We start from the raw sequence: 11639 nt of genomic DNA on the forward strand, positions 1-11639 counted from the left end.
CCACGTTGCCGCGCTCCTCTGTCCGTGTGTTTGGATACGGTCAGCTGCTGTATCTCCTCCACCTCCACCTCGTCGTCATCACCTGACTCGTCAAGCAGACACAGAACACATTCTTATTTAATCAGGCAGTTGTTTCCCTATTGAGCCACTAAGCTGGAAGAACTCTTATTTTACTTGGCAACTGAGAACACACGCTAAAGCACACCTCTGTTGCTCTTTATTACACACTAACCTGTTTGTGCCGAGGTCAATTCTGCTGGATATTAAGCCTTATCTTTTTATCCTCTGGTGTTATTTATAACTTGGTGGTGGGACTGTACCCCTTCTGATTTATTCACATTTTTATTCATCTTTGATGAATTGTTTACTAAATAAAAATGGCCTGTAAACTTTTTCAGAACCTAAGGTGTCATTTTTAAATATTTAAATTGGAGCTGTAATGATCAGTTTAATCTGCAGGTTTTCATTCATTCATTTTGGCTGTGGGGCTTTTTATGAACAAAATGATTCAATGATTAATTGAGAAAATAATTAGCAGTAATCAATAACCATTACATTTGATTTGCAGAGCTGTCTATTGCAGAGCTGACATATAGAAACTAACAGCTATTCACACCCACCTTTACAAAGTAACCTAACCTGGAGAAGGCCAGAGTACTCAGGGAGACTGCAGACTCCACACACAAAATACCTGGGTGAACCAGGGTTCCAACCTCCATCTTGCTGCACCGCCGCCCCGCCCCAAAACAAGAAATGATTATTGATTGGTTAATTGATTTCTGTTAAATGATCACCACTACCTGCACACCATCATGTGAGCTAATATTACTTACAAAAATACATTTCTTGTGTTTTTATAAAAGCTTTTTCTCACTGTGCATCATCATCATCATCAGAAAAATGCTTAAACCACCTCAACTGGCTTCTTGCAGCATGAAGCCCCTCACTCCTATCCTCCTTTCTAATTACAACTCACCTGATTATGCACAATGTGTCCAGCTACTCTGAACATGGTGTCTTTCTTTCCCTGTCACTAGTGAAACCTTGTGACTGCAGCTGTGGGTGGGAAAAAAAGATCAGCAGTGACAATGAGAGGTTTGTTTTCTGGCTAAGCTTGGTGCCATATGACACCAACATTACTCGAGCTGAAAACATTAATGCACATTTATTGTATAATGTACATAGAACTATGAGATTCCTCTTGCACAAGTTAGCTTTTAGATTTGCTGTTAGATTTTCTACCTCAGGTTTGTAAAAACGTCTACTTTTTGGCAAGTGTTTGTCATGTTCTGACCATAAACACAGACATTTATTGTGATAATTACTGAAAATTTTTTAGTGAGAAAACATTTGTCACCGCTTTAAAATCAACTCTTAACATGTGAGCAAAAGCAAAAGCACAAATACATTGCTGCATTACTTTGGATTCATACCAATGAAGATGTGGTCGTTTTATTTTGTTAAATTTATTCAAATTCTTAAAATAAGGGCACGGGCTGCATAATGACATAAAAGACAGAAAGGTGAAGATTTGTGCTTGTGTGTGTTGGTGCACGTTGAGTACGCATGCCTTAGGGAAACTAGGTGTTGCATGAAAAACAATGGAAAAACAGTCAAACACTCAAATACTGTAATAGTACAGTAAGGCATGACAAACAGTAATAAACAGTCAAAAAATGTCATAGTACAGTAAAGCATGAAAAACAGTGGAAAAACAGTCATAAACACTCAAATACTGTAATAGTACAGTAATGCATGAAAAACACTCAAAAAAGGTCATAGTAGAGTAAGGCATAACCAACAGTAATAGTACAGTAAGGCATGAAACACAGTCATAAACAGTCAAAAAAAATGTCATAGTACAATAATGCAGGAAAAACAGTGGAAAAACACTCAAATACTGTAATAGTACAGCAAGGCATAACAAACAGTGGAAAAACACCCAACAACACTTAAATAATGTCATAGTATAATAACGCATGGAAAACAGTTAAAAATACTCAATGTCACAGTAAAGTGTCAAAAGTTTTCTCCTTTGAAATCAGTAGAGTCGGGTTGATTTCAGTGGAGTGTCAGTTAGAGACAGAAGTGATTCTGTCTGTTGGACATGATACTACTATATAAGACAACTACTGCTGAGCTTGGACACTTAAAGATCACCTTTGGCAGTACATTTTGACGCTGTACAAACAAATGCAAACACTAAAAGAAAAGGGACTGCCAGTTGCAATCTTACCTGAGGCAGACAAAGTGCGAGAGCCCCAGCTTTGGTTTACAGGTTCTGTGAACACCTGTCCAAGCGCTCTAGACTCCGTGACGTTACGGGATAACCGTCGATACGCAACGTCAGAAGCTGTTCTTGTGAAACTGACGGCACTGGTGGCGTTTCAGAGACCTGTACGTAGGGCGTTATGAAACAGAGAAAAATCAACAGCTTAAATTTTACAAAAAATAATTAATAAGAGACAAGAAGAAGACTAAACTACACTATATGAGACCAGATAGACACAATTATATTCTCTTTGACTAATAAATTTTGAAGTTTCTATTCTGTTCTAAAGTTTTATATTTTGTGTCAAACTGCAGCTGAGATAATGACAGAGTCAGACTAAAAAGAATAAACACTGACCTTCTGGAAACATCTTCATGTCTGTCTCTTCTCTCTGTGATTTAATGGTTGCACTTTGAATTCTGTGGAGAAAACACAACAAACATTCATATAAACATGTAACTTTTAACACATCAACATAAAAGCGTTGCTGAATGTTGAACGCTCAAACTGTACAGATAGAGACAGAAGTAAAAGACACTAAATTCTTCTTGTTCTGCATTCATCACTTACATTTGTTTTTTACACAAAGACAGAAGAAGCTGCTCTGACTGGAGAAGTGACTCCACCAGCTGCTCATATTCACACAACAGCAGTGGATGGAAATGTTTGTTTCTCCATCGTAACATAAATTTCTACTAAACTTGGTCAAGAGATGCAGACAAAATGAGAGACACATAACCAAGATGATATATAATTTAATGGCAGTGCTCTGTGTTGGACAGGTGATGAAGCTCTTTGTGAATTACCTGGAGGCCTCTGTCCTGGTCTAAACAATTCCTTCATTGTACAAAGATTCTCTGATCGTGGACGAAGTGGAGACACCTGGAGGACATAAAGAGAGAAACATACAAAGCACAATGATCAATACACTGTGACCTGTTCATCAACAGTTTAACCATGAAAACACAGAAAAATATTCAACATTACAGCTGAACCACAACATTTTCCAAACATTAGAGGAGTGTCTCAGAAAATGAGCTGTCACATATGACAAGACAAAGTATTACATCTTTAAGAACCAATCACAATAAATATTTGGGAAATAATGTGGAATCTTTAAAAACTTTCATTTAAGTACATTTTTGAAAGCAGGGTTTTAACTTGTGGGATTTTTAATTATACTTCACACACAGAAAATTACCTCACAACTATTTAGAGTTTTTATGTATTATTATAACTGCTACTATTTTCTGACACGATTAATCAGTCATTATTCAACACTAATCGCATGAAATACAGAGCAGAGGCCTGTACTACGAAGCGAAGTTACTGGGTTAACAGGGTGACGTCAGGTGTACCATCCCAGTTAATCTGTACCACAAAAGGTGGATAGCTTTTACCCGGGGTAATTAACACTGCATCTCTAAACAGCTACTTCTACCTAAGTACCGCACAACAGAGAGAGGCTGACTCTGAAGGACAGGGATTGTCTAAAGACCGTCACTCCCCTCACCCACCAATAAATGATATTTTTTATGCTCCGCATTTTCCACTTTCAATTTTTCAAATTTGTAATTTTTCTTTCTCACAGTCAAGCAGCAGAATTTAGCATTATTAGTGTTGCATATTATCGACTTCAATAATCCTTTACGTGTGGGTATTATTGTCCTGAGAGACAATATAATGCAACAGGCTGTTGTAAATGTAGTACAAAGGTGAGTCAGAGCTTTACAGTTGATAATGAAGCACAGTAAGCTTTGTGGAACACACTGGCAGAGAGATGCAAGACAGCAGAGGACATGAGACTATTAGACAACTACAACAGCAGCAGAACTGACTAGACTAGACTACTGGATGACTACTATATTAAATGACACTACAACAACAGATTAGATGACGCTACTATATCAGACTACTACTACAACATTAGATGAGACTACTGGATGACTGTACTATATTAGACTACTATTATATTAGACTACTTCAGCAACAACAACACCACAACAGACTAGATAAGACTACTAGATAATAGTACTATATTAAATGACACTACTACTATATCAAACCAACACATGCAGTATTAATGATAGCGAATGTGTACCATTTTATAGAATCTTTATATTTCATTCAGATTTCCACTGAGGCTGAAATACTGTTACCATGAAGTTCATACTCAACATAACAGCATTACATTCATACATATACAGCCACAGTGTTCCAGGCAGATCATCATTCACAGTGAGTAACAGCTCATTCTCAAACATGTGACCCACGTCTTGTCTGTAATCCAAGTATCTGAAAAATCATCACATATTTTCCGTGTCCTTACAACTCATATTACAGATTAAGAATCCAGAGAACACGTGACCAGTGTCCCTGGCTTTGTTGACAGCTGCGGTTTTACTGCGGTGTCGTTAGAGTCTCTTTAAATTCCTCGTAAACCCACAGAATTAACGTGCGCTCTTCATCTGAGAATTACGAGAATTAAGTCAACACTGACTCAACTTACCGACATCTTCATCGTCGCTGTAGTTAACGCAGATCGAGGCAGCCGACGTCTGTCAACCCCGACGTTCCTTGATAACCCGAGTTAAATCAGAGTGGCTTAAACTCCCTTCGTAGTCCAGGCCTCTGTTTGCTTTCTAAGGTGGGAGCTGGTGTTTGTGTCCAGGCTGCAGCAGCTGAACCAGTAAACCTGGAAAACACAAGTCCAACAAATAACCTCATTAATAAAGAACAGTTCACCTCCAACACCTGAACAATGTAGAAGAATACAACACTGAAAACTAAACACTACAACCAACAATCACACTTTGACTTTTGAGGTGAATAAATTCATCATGTTACTACAATATGACTTCATTGATCTCAGAGAGGAAAGCCATTTTTAAAATCGTTTTTATAATAATTTCAGTCACGACAAACAAATGCTGAGGGGATCAATGAATGGCTATGGATAGATTACTACCACAAAGCTATAAAGACACACAAACGCCAAAGAGGCAAAAAACAAAACTGCAAAATGATCGCAATGCCACACTGAAAACTGCTACACCGACAACCAGACGACGAGAATCCACCATAAACTGACTTACAATGACCAAGCTGGAGCTACAAACTACAAAGAAGCAGTAAAATGCTACGGTATGCTAATGGCGTGCTAGTGATGGTACAGAGATGCAAACAGTTGTAGACAAACAGACTAATAAACGCTTGGCAACAACGTGGCAGGGACGCATTAGCCACAGAAACACAATTACACTTCAACTCAAACAAACAAAAACATGCCAAAAAGGGAGCAACGCCAAAAACATCCTCAAACGATAAGGCTAATGCTAACGCTATATGTTTATGCTAACGTTAATGTTAACGCTTGCTACTAATGCTAATGCTAACATCCATGCCATGTGTTAGCATGGTAATGCCAACACCATGGTAATGCTAACACCCAGGTGTTAGCATTAGCATTAGCCTTACCTCGCCGCCGCAGAACAGCTCCAAAGTTTGTTTTAGCATCTCACCTGTGTTCGACAAAAAACAGCTCCAGAGTTTGTTTTAGCATCTCACCTGTGTTCGACAAAAAACAGCTCCAGAGTTTGTTTTAGCATCTTACCTGTGTTCGACAAAAAGTTTAAGCATTCGGACCTCGGTAACGACGTTCCCTCGCACTACTGGCAAACAGAGGCAATGATTCGAACGTGGTTCATATCTGATTCGCCTCTCTGAACAGCTCCTCCCAGAAGCTCGTGACCAATGACGAACCACGTCGTGACCAATGACGACATACGTCAGCTAACAGGAAGATGCTCTACTACTATTGCGAATCTGAGACTGAGACGGTAAACACATTTAAGCACCAAAAACACTTTAAGACACGGTTAAAGGTGCGTTTTCACAAAATGTTAAATATCGAACCATTTTTTTAAATTATAGGAGGTTAATTTAAAGAAGATGTAAAAATCGAGAATATAGCATCAGACCCCCAAGGGTTAATGATAAACTCTGCAATATATCTCGAGGTTAGAACCCATATATACATTATAAAGAGAGGTTAAAAATCCATCACATGTACCCGTGAGACTCATATATTGTGGAGAGGTAGGGGGACTTGGAATGCCAAGCTCAGCATTTTCTTAAGTCATTATGCATAAATAGTGTGTGGTATAGCCAATATATATTTTCCCTACCTGAGATGAAGGGGAGGTGTTCACGCTTCTAAAGGGATTCAGAATCAGTGCTACATACATCTAATGGAGTATTTCGTCAAACCACTGCTACATTTTCCCCCCAAAACTGACATTTTGTTTACGGGTGGCTCATCCACATTAAATTACTGAGTAATTTAGCTGTTATAGTGTGACAGGCTTTTCTTCCATAACTTGAGAAATGAGCTTGAGTTTGTGCATTTTTAAATTGTCCCTCCAGATATTGACTTTTTCCATAAAGTTTACAGACTTGTTAGAGACAGATTAGAGATAATGAGTTTTAGCCTCTTGATTTCCAGAAACCCTGCTCCTACACTTCCCATAATGCTACTGGATGGTGTCTTTCATGATGCCATCGTTCAAACCGTGATTACAGTTCCCGTTCCCGACCTGCAGATTTTACCATCTTGGAATAATGTGAATTCTCCCAAATCCCATTTTGATGATTTTGTGTGAAGGCAGCATTAGATCTTTGAAACTCCACATACCCAGGCCTTTGTTAAAAATGAACCTAACGTTATGATTTGTCAAAGCAGTGAAATCACAGTGGCTGACTTCTGTTGAGTGCCTCAGTCAGCCATGTGTACTGAGAAACAAGTCTGCAGCTTGTTGTCAGTGAGACTTTTCCTGACGATGCCAGCACTGCAGCTGTTTGAATGGCTGCCTCTTCTTTGAGCTCCCTGCTCAGTAGGTGCTGAATTTGCTTAGAAAACATGTTTTACTGTTTCGCTGCTGTCACCCACATGTAAGGCAAATCCCACCACAGTGGTTCCCATCTGTATCTTTTTACAAGTGATTCCTTAGAGACTGCACTACAGGAGACACTCATCCTTAATGAATTGCATTGCTCAGATTACCTATGTACACCCAGCTGGTGCTTAAAGTTAATGAAATGCAATGTATTATTTACAGTTACTAGTTAACCCCGGGTTGGTTTCTGTGTATCAGCAGGATTGGCAGCGCTGTTAGAATAATCACGTTGAGATATAGATTTAGGTGTCTGAGCTGTGATGGAGTTGGTTTAGAGGGGGGGTCTATTCAGTAATAACATTTTATCTTTCCTGGGTACGGCTACATGATAGGCGTGGTCTACGTAATGTTTCTGTTGAGTTCTGGTGCTGCAATAGGCTGAAGAACTAATATTACCCTCCTGACCTAGGGCTGTCAGGGACGAACGCGGTCTGAACGTATAGACAAAGAGGCAGACAACTTTAGCGTTCACAAGCGTTAAACTGCAGGATTCACTCTGCAGTTTCTGCCTCCTGGGTTATCATGCTCCTTACAGGAGCAAGGCGCCCTCTGTTGGCATGTAAGAGTATAGCGCTAACAAAGTAACAAGCAGTGCAATGACAAACATGCATTTTAATGGTTTTTAAGACACAATGAAATAAAAAATATTTGGGCGGTGTTTTTAAAAAAATCACATTTAACCTTTCCTCTCAACCAATAATGAATTATTCAAATGATTCAAATTCAAATATCCAAAATTTCGGTATACCCTTAATCTTTTAGTTCCTTTATAACATCTTTTAACCCTTTTACACTAACACCCAAAATGACATTAGAACACCTTTTTTTTCTACGCTCTGTGTAAATGTGCTGTTGTGTATTGATGCTATCAAAATAGCTCTGTGTGGGTCCCTTTGGTGGCTCTGACCTCCTTCTAATGCCCTAATTATAATCATTAACTCTCTCGCTTTAAACTTTCTTTGTAAATACACATTACACTCTATAGTTGTGGAACTCTGGTATAGCTTCCTCTCGCTAATCTGCTGTTTGAAATAGTGATCTTTAGTGATCTTTGCAGGATTCTTCCAGTAGGGATGCCCAAAACTTTGCATTTCCTTCTCAGCAGTCACACTGATTTTAACAATTAAGCTGAGAGAGAATCATTCAGTGAAATCACATCTTACAGTGATTAGCGGGAAGACACTGACGTAGCGTAGCATGATGGTACTCCACTGATTAGGAGGTTCATCAGCTGAACCTCTTCATCTTGATCAAGGTAGCTGGTGGCTGAATGAAGATTTTCATGAGGTATTCATCTTTTTGAGAGCATTTCCAAAGGACTGTATCTGTACCTACCTACCTAGTTTTGATTAGTTTTCTGTAATTATATAACATAAACGTGAGTATAATGAAAGCAAAATGAACTCCTCCTCCTGACTAAAAGTTAAGCTAATGTTAAAATCAGCATTAAATCACGTGGTTGTAACTTTAGTTAGTTACTCTTCAGTCGTCAGTTTTTCGTGTTTATATTGACGGATTCAGAATGAATGCTAGAGTAATGTCAGCTGTTGAATATCTAAATGTTAAAAAAGCAGAAGAGTTGAACCCTTGATATTAACTGAAAAGAAAGCCCCCTGAGCAAAAATAAAAAACTTTCTCATAGTTAAACACTACTTTTTTACCACTTGTACAGACAAGCCGCCAAGGGAATCATGAGCTATGTGGCACCTGAGTAGGATGAAAACCTGACAGGTTACGATGCCCAATAATAACCTGCTCCTACACATTGTCTTTCACTCGCAGTCTGCAGTACACTTACACAGCAACACTCTGGCACACATTCATAAAGTTCCCTTCATAAATAAGATACTGTATCCAACTGGGAGTTGCAAACTACAATAAAAAGTCTTCTACTGTCAGTCACTGGGATAGATGGGGATTAAGTGTCTTGCTCAAGAGTACCTGAGCGGCTGAAGATGAGATATTTACAACAAGTCTTGGGATTTGCACAAGCAAGCGTTTAATAGCATTTCAAACTTCTCAAGCTTTATTAAAATATGTCTTATGATTTATTGGATGTTTGAAACTGCAGTTCATTGTATTGTATTATCTTACTATACATGTACAGTAGTCTTTGTGGAGTGTTATGCATGCTTGCAATATCAAATACACAGGTACAATGTATATCCTTTATTTGATGGCTTAACATGATAATCTAATGAAAAAGGAGGAGAAACATACAAATCTAAGCCTAAATACATTTTGTGGCAGCACAGAACATTTCACATTCCATTATGGGACCAAGGCCATACAACACCTGAAGTCTTTGATTACTTTTTTTGTGACTTTTTTTTCTTTTTAATGTAGGCTCACATGGCATAATGTCATCTCTAAAGTGAGCAGTTGGCAGCTCTTGTATGTGAGTTTGCAAAATATCTTTTTTTTAATCTTCCCAAGTTACGAATTGTAGTTGCATGCACGATAAACAAATATCTAGAGTTTGTAACAGTTGCCTTCTCTTTCACTTTTCAACCGCACTCTGTAATGTGGTAATTAAAAAAAAAAAGAATCATACATTGACCAACTGCAAGAACTCCTTTAAATCAAAGTGAACCAGTAAGCCACGAAGATCTTATGACTTGCGCCGTAAATCAGTTATTTTCTAGCTTTAGTGTTCTTTATCTGTCTTTTTAAATCTTATTTACACAACACCGAAGCTCCAGCAATCATTTAGACAAAGCACCTTGAAACATCTTTGGACAAACTGGTTCCGAGACTTTAACAATGCTTTACCTTGAATGCATGAGATCACGAAACATTTCTTTGTGCCCAAAACTGGAGCCAAGACATCCTGTGAGTGTTCGGACAGAACGCCAAGAGAAGTTTAGCTGAGAGATGTGATTAGATGCAAATTTGCCGAGGGCAGCATCTCAAATTTCATGAATTCACTCATGAAATGCAAGGAAAAGGAAGAAACTGGAGACGCCGCTGCTAGCTAGCTTACAGCTAACAAACATTTGGTACGATGATCGTTTCGGAATGTTGCGAATAATGCAATCTAGCAGATAAGATGAAAATTCACTTCACGTTCTGGCTTAACACACTTTTGGCAGGATGTTTTGAGTCATTTTATATATATATATCTAACTTGAGCTTTCTTCTTTGTTGGACCCAGTCATTTTTGCACTTTGCCCCGTCTACACAGTAGAAAACAGGACAAAAAAAACCCAGCAAGACTCAGGGTCACTTGAATGTGGAATCAACTAGAGCCCTATATTAATCAGGGTTGAGGTCAATCCTGTTTTCCAGAAAGTAAATTGCATTTGTGCAGCAACAATCCCAGTACAATACATTCATTTCTTAAGTCATACATCAGACTGTACACATAAAACTTTACAATTTTTCATTTCAAAGTTAAATTGATCCCAACTCTGTCAGTGACTCTTGTATATACCAAGCTTCTCAATCACAACAACCTTGCTTCTCAATCACAACAGCACCCACTGTTATCAAGTAGTCATTTTTTTTTCTACATGTATTCTTGTACATGCACAAATAGTGGCTGTATGTCATGTTTCTATGACAAGAATGCTTCAGATTTACATCATTGTCCGTGAGTTGTAACCAGTTGATTGCTCTGCGACCTTAGGGTGGAGTGGCACAGTTTATCAGAAGAGTCAAACAGGAGAGCTATTTTTTATCCACAAAACTATTACACGTTGACATTTGTCCATAGTCGAGCAAGCAGCACAGAAAAATAATGGTCTACCCGTGCCCTTCCTCTCTCGAGCTCTCCTTATCCATTTCCCATCTCTCTCACACGCACATGCACATGCACACACTCGTATAACACCATCCCTTCTCTCTCTTTCCTCATCACTGGCAATGTAAGAATGGGTGTGTTACATTCTGATGGAGAAATGATGACCATGGCTCATTATCCTCTCCCTGAAGAATGGATCTGATACATTCAATGCTAGTATGTGCTTATTAGTCAGCGGGCCGGTTACCGGGGTCCGTCTGCAGAATCAGTGAAATCCATTTGCGTCACTTGCTGCTGAATGGCAGAGCATACAGTAGCTCTAAAATGCAGAACTGAACGTACATACAGTGTCTAGAGTAGAACTTCAACATGGTTGGATGTTTTGAGGAGAAATTACTCAGAGTGCCCCACAAATGTTCAAAAACTAAACTGATGTGTGAAACTGACCTGTTGGTTCGTTTGTTTAGTCCTCGTCTCTTTTTTTCTTCTTCTTCTTTTTTTTCTTTTTTTGCACTAAATAGTCTGACAGTTAATAGCCAGTATGACAATCACAAAATGCTCAATATTTGATCATTTTCATTTTGGGTTGTACACACAGTATATATATATACATTTATGTATATACACACCTATGTACTTATGTACAAAAAATGGGTTTCATTCCTCCACT

The 11639-nt window shown here is 38.6% G+C and overlaps 1 long non-coding RNA gene across 1 annotated transcript; it reads right to left on the bottom strand.

The window, feature by feature from the left end:
• Window positions 1-1737: 1737 nt before the first annotated feature.
• On the bottom strand, window positions 1738-5993 carry LOC108889391 (uncharacterized). Its single transcript, XR_001961981.2, has 5 exons — window positions 5886-5993; window positions 4782-4967; window positions 3079-3154; window positions 2630-2691; window positions 1738-2395 (listed from the first exon to the last, which is right to left on the bottom strand). It is a non-coding gene; the product is annotated as an uncharacterized LOC108889391 (long non-coding RNA).
• Window positions 5994-11639: the final 5646 nt, after the last annotated feature.

The sequence above is a fragment of the Lates calcarifer genome, unplaced genomic scaffold, assembly GCF_001640805.2.
Source record: "Lates calcarifer isolate ASB-BC8 unplaced genomic scaffold, TLL_Latcal_v3 _unitig_1527_quiver_1544, whole genome shotgun sequence".
NCBI lineage: Eukaryota > Metazoa > Chordata > Actinopteri > Centropomidae > Lates > Lates calcarifer.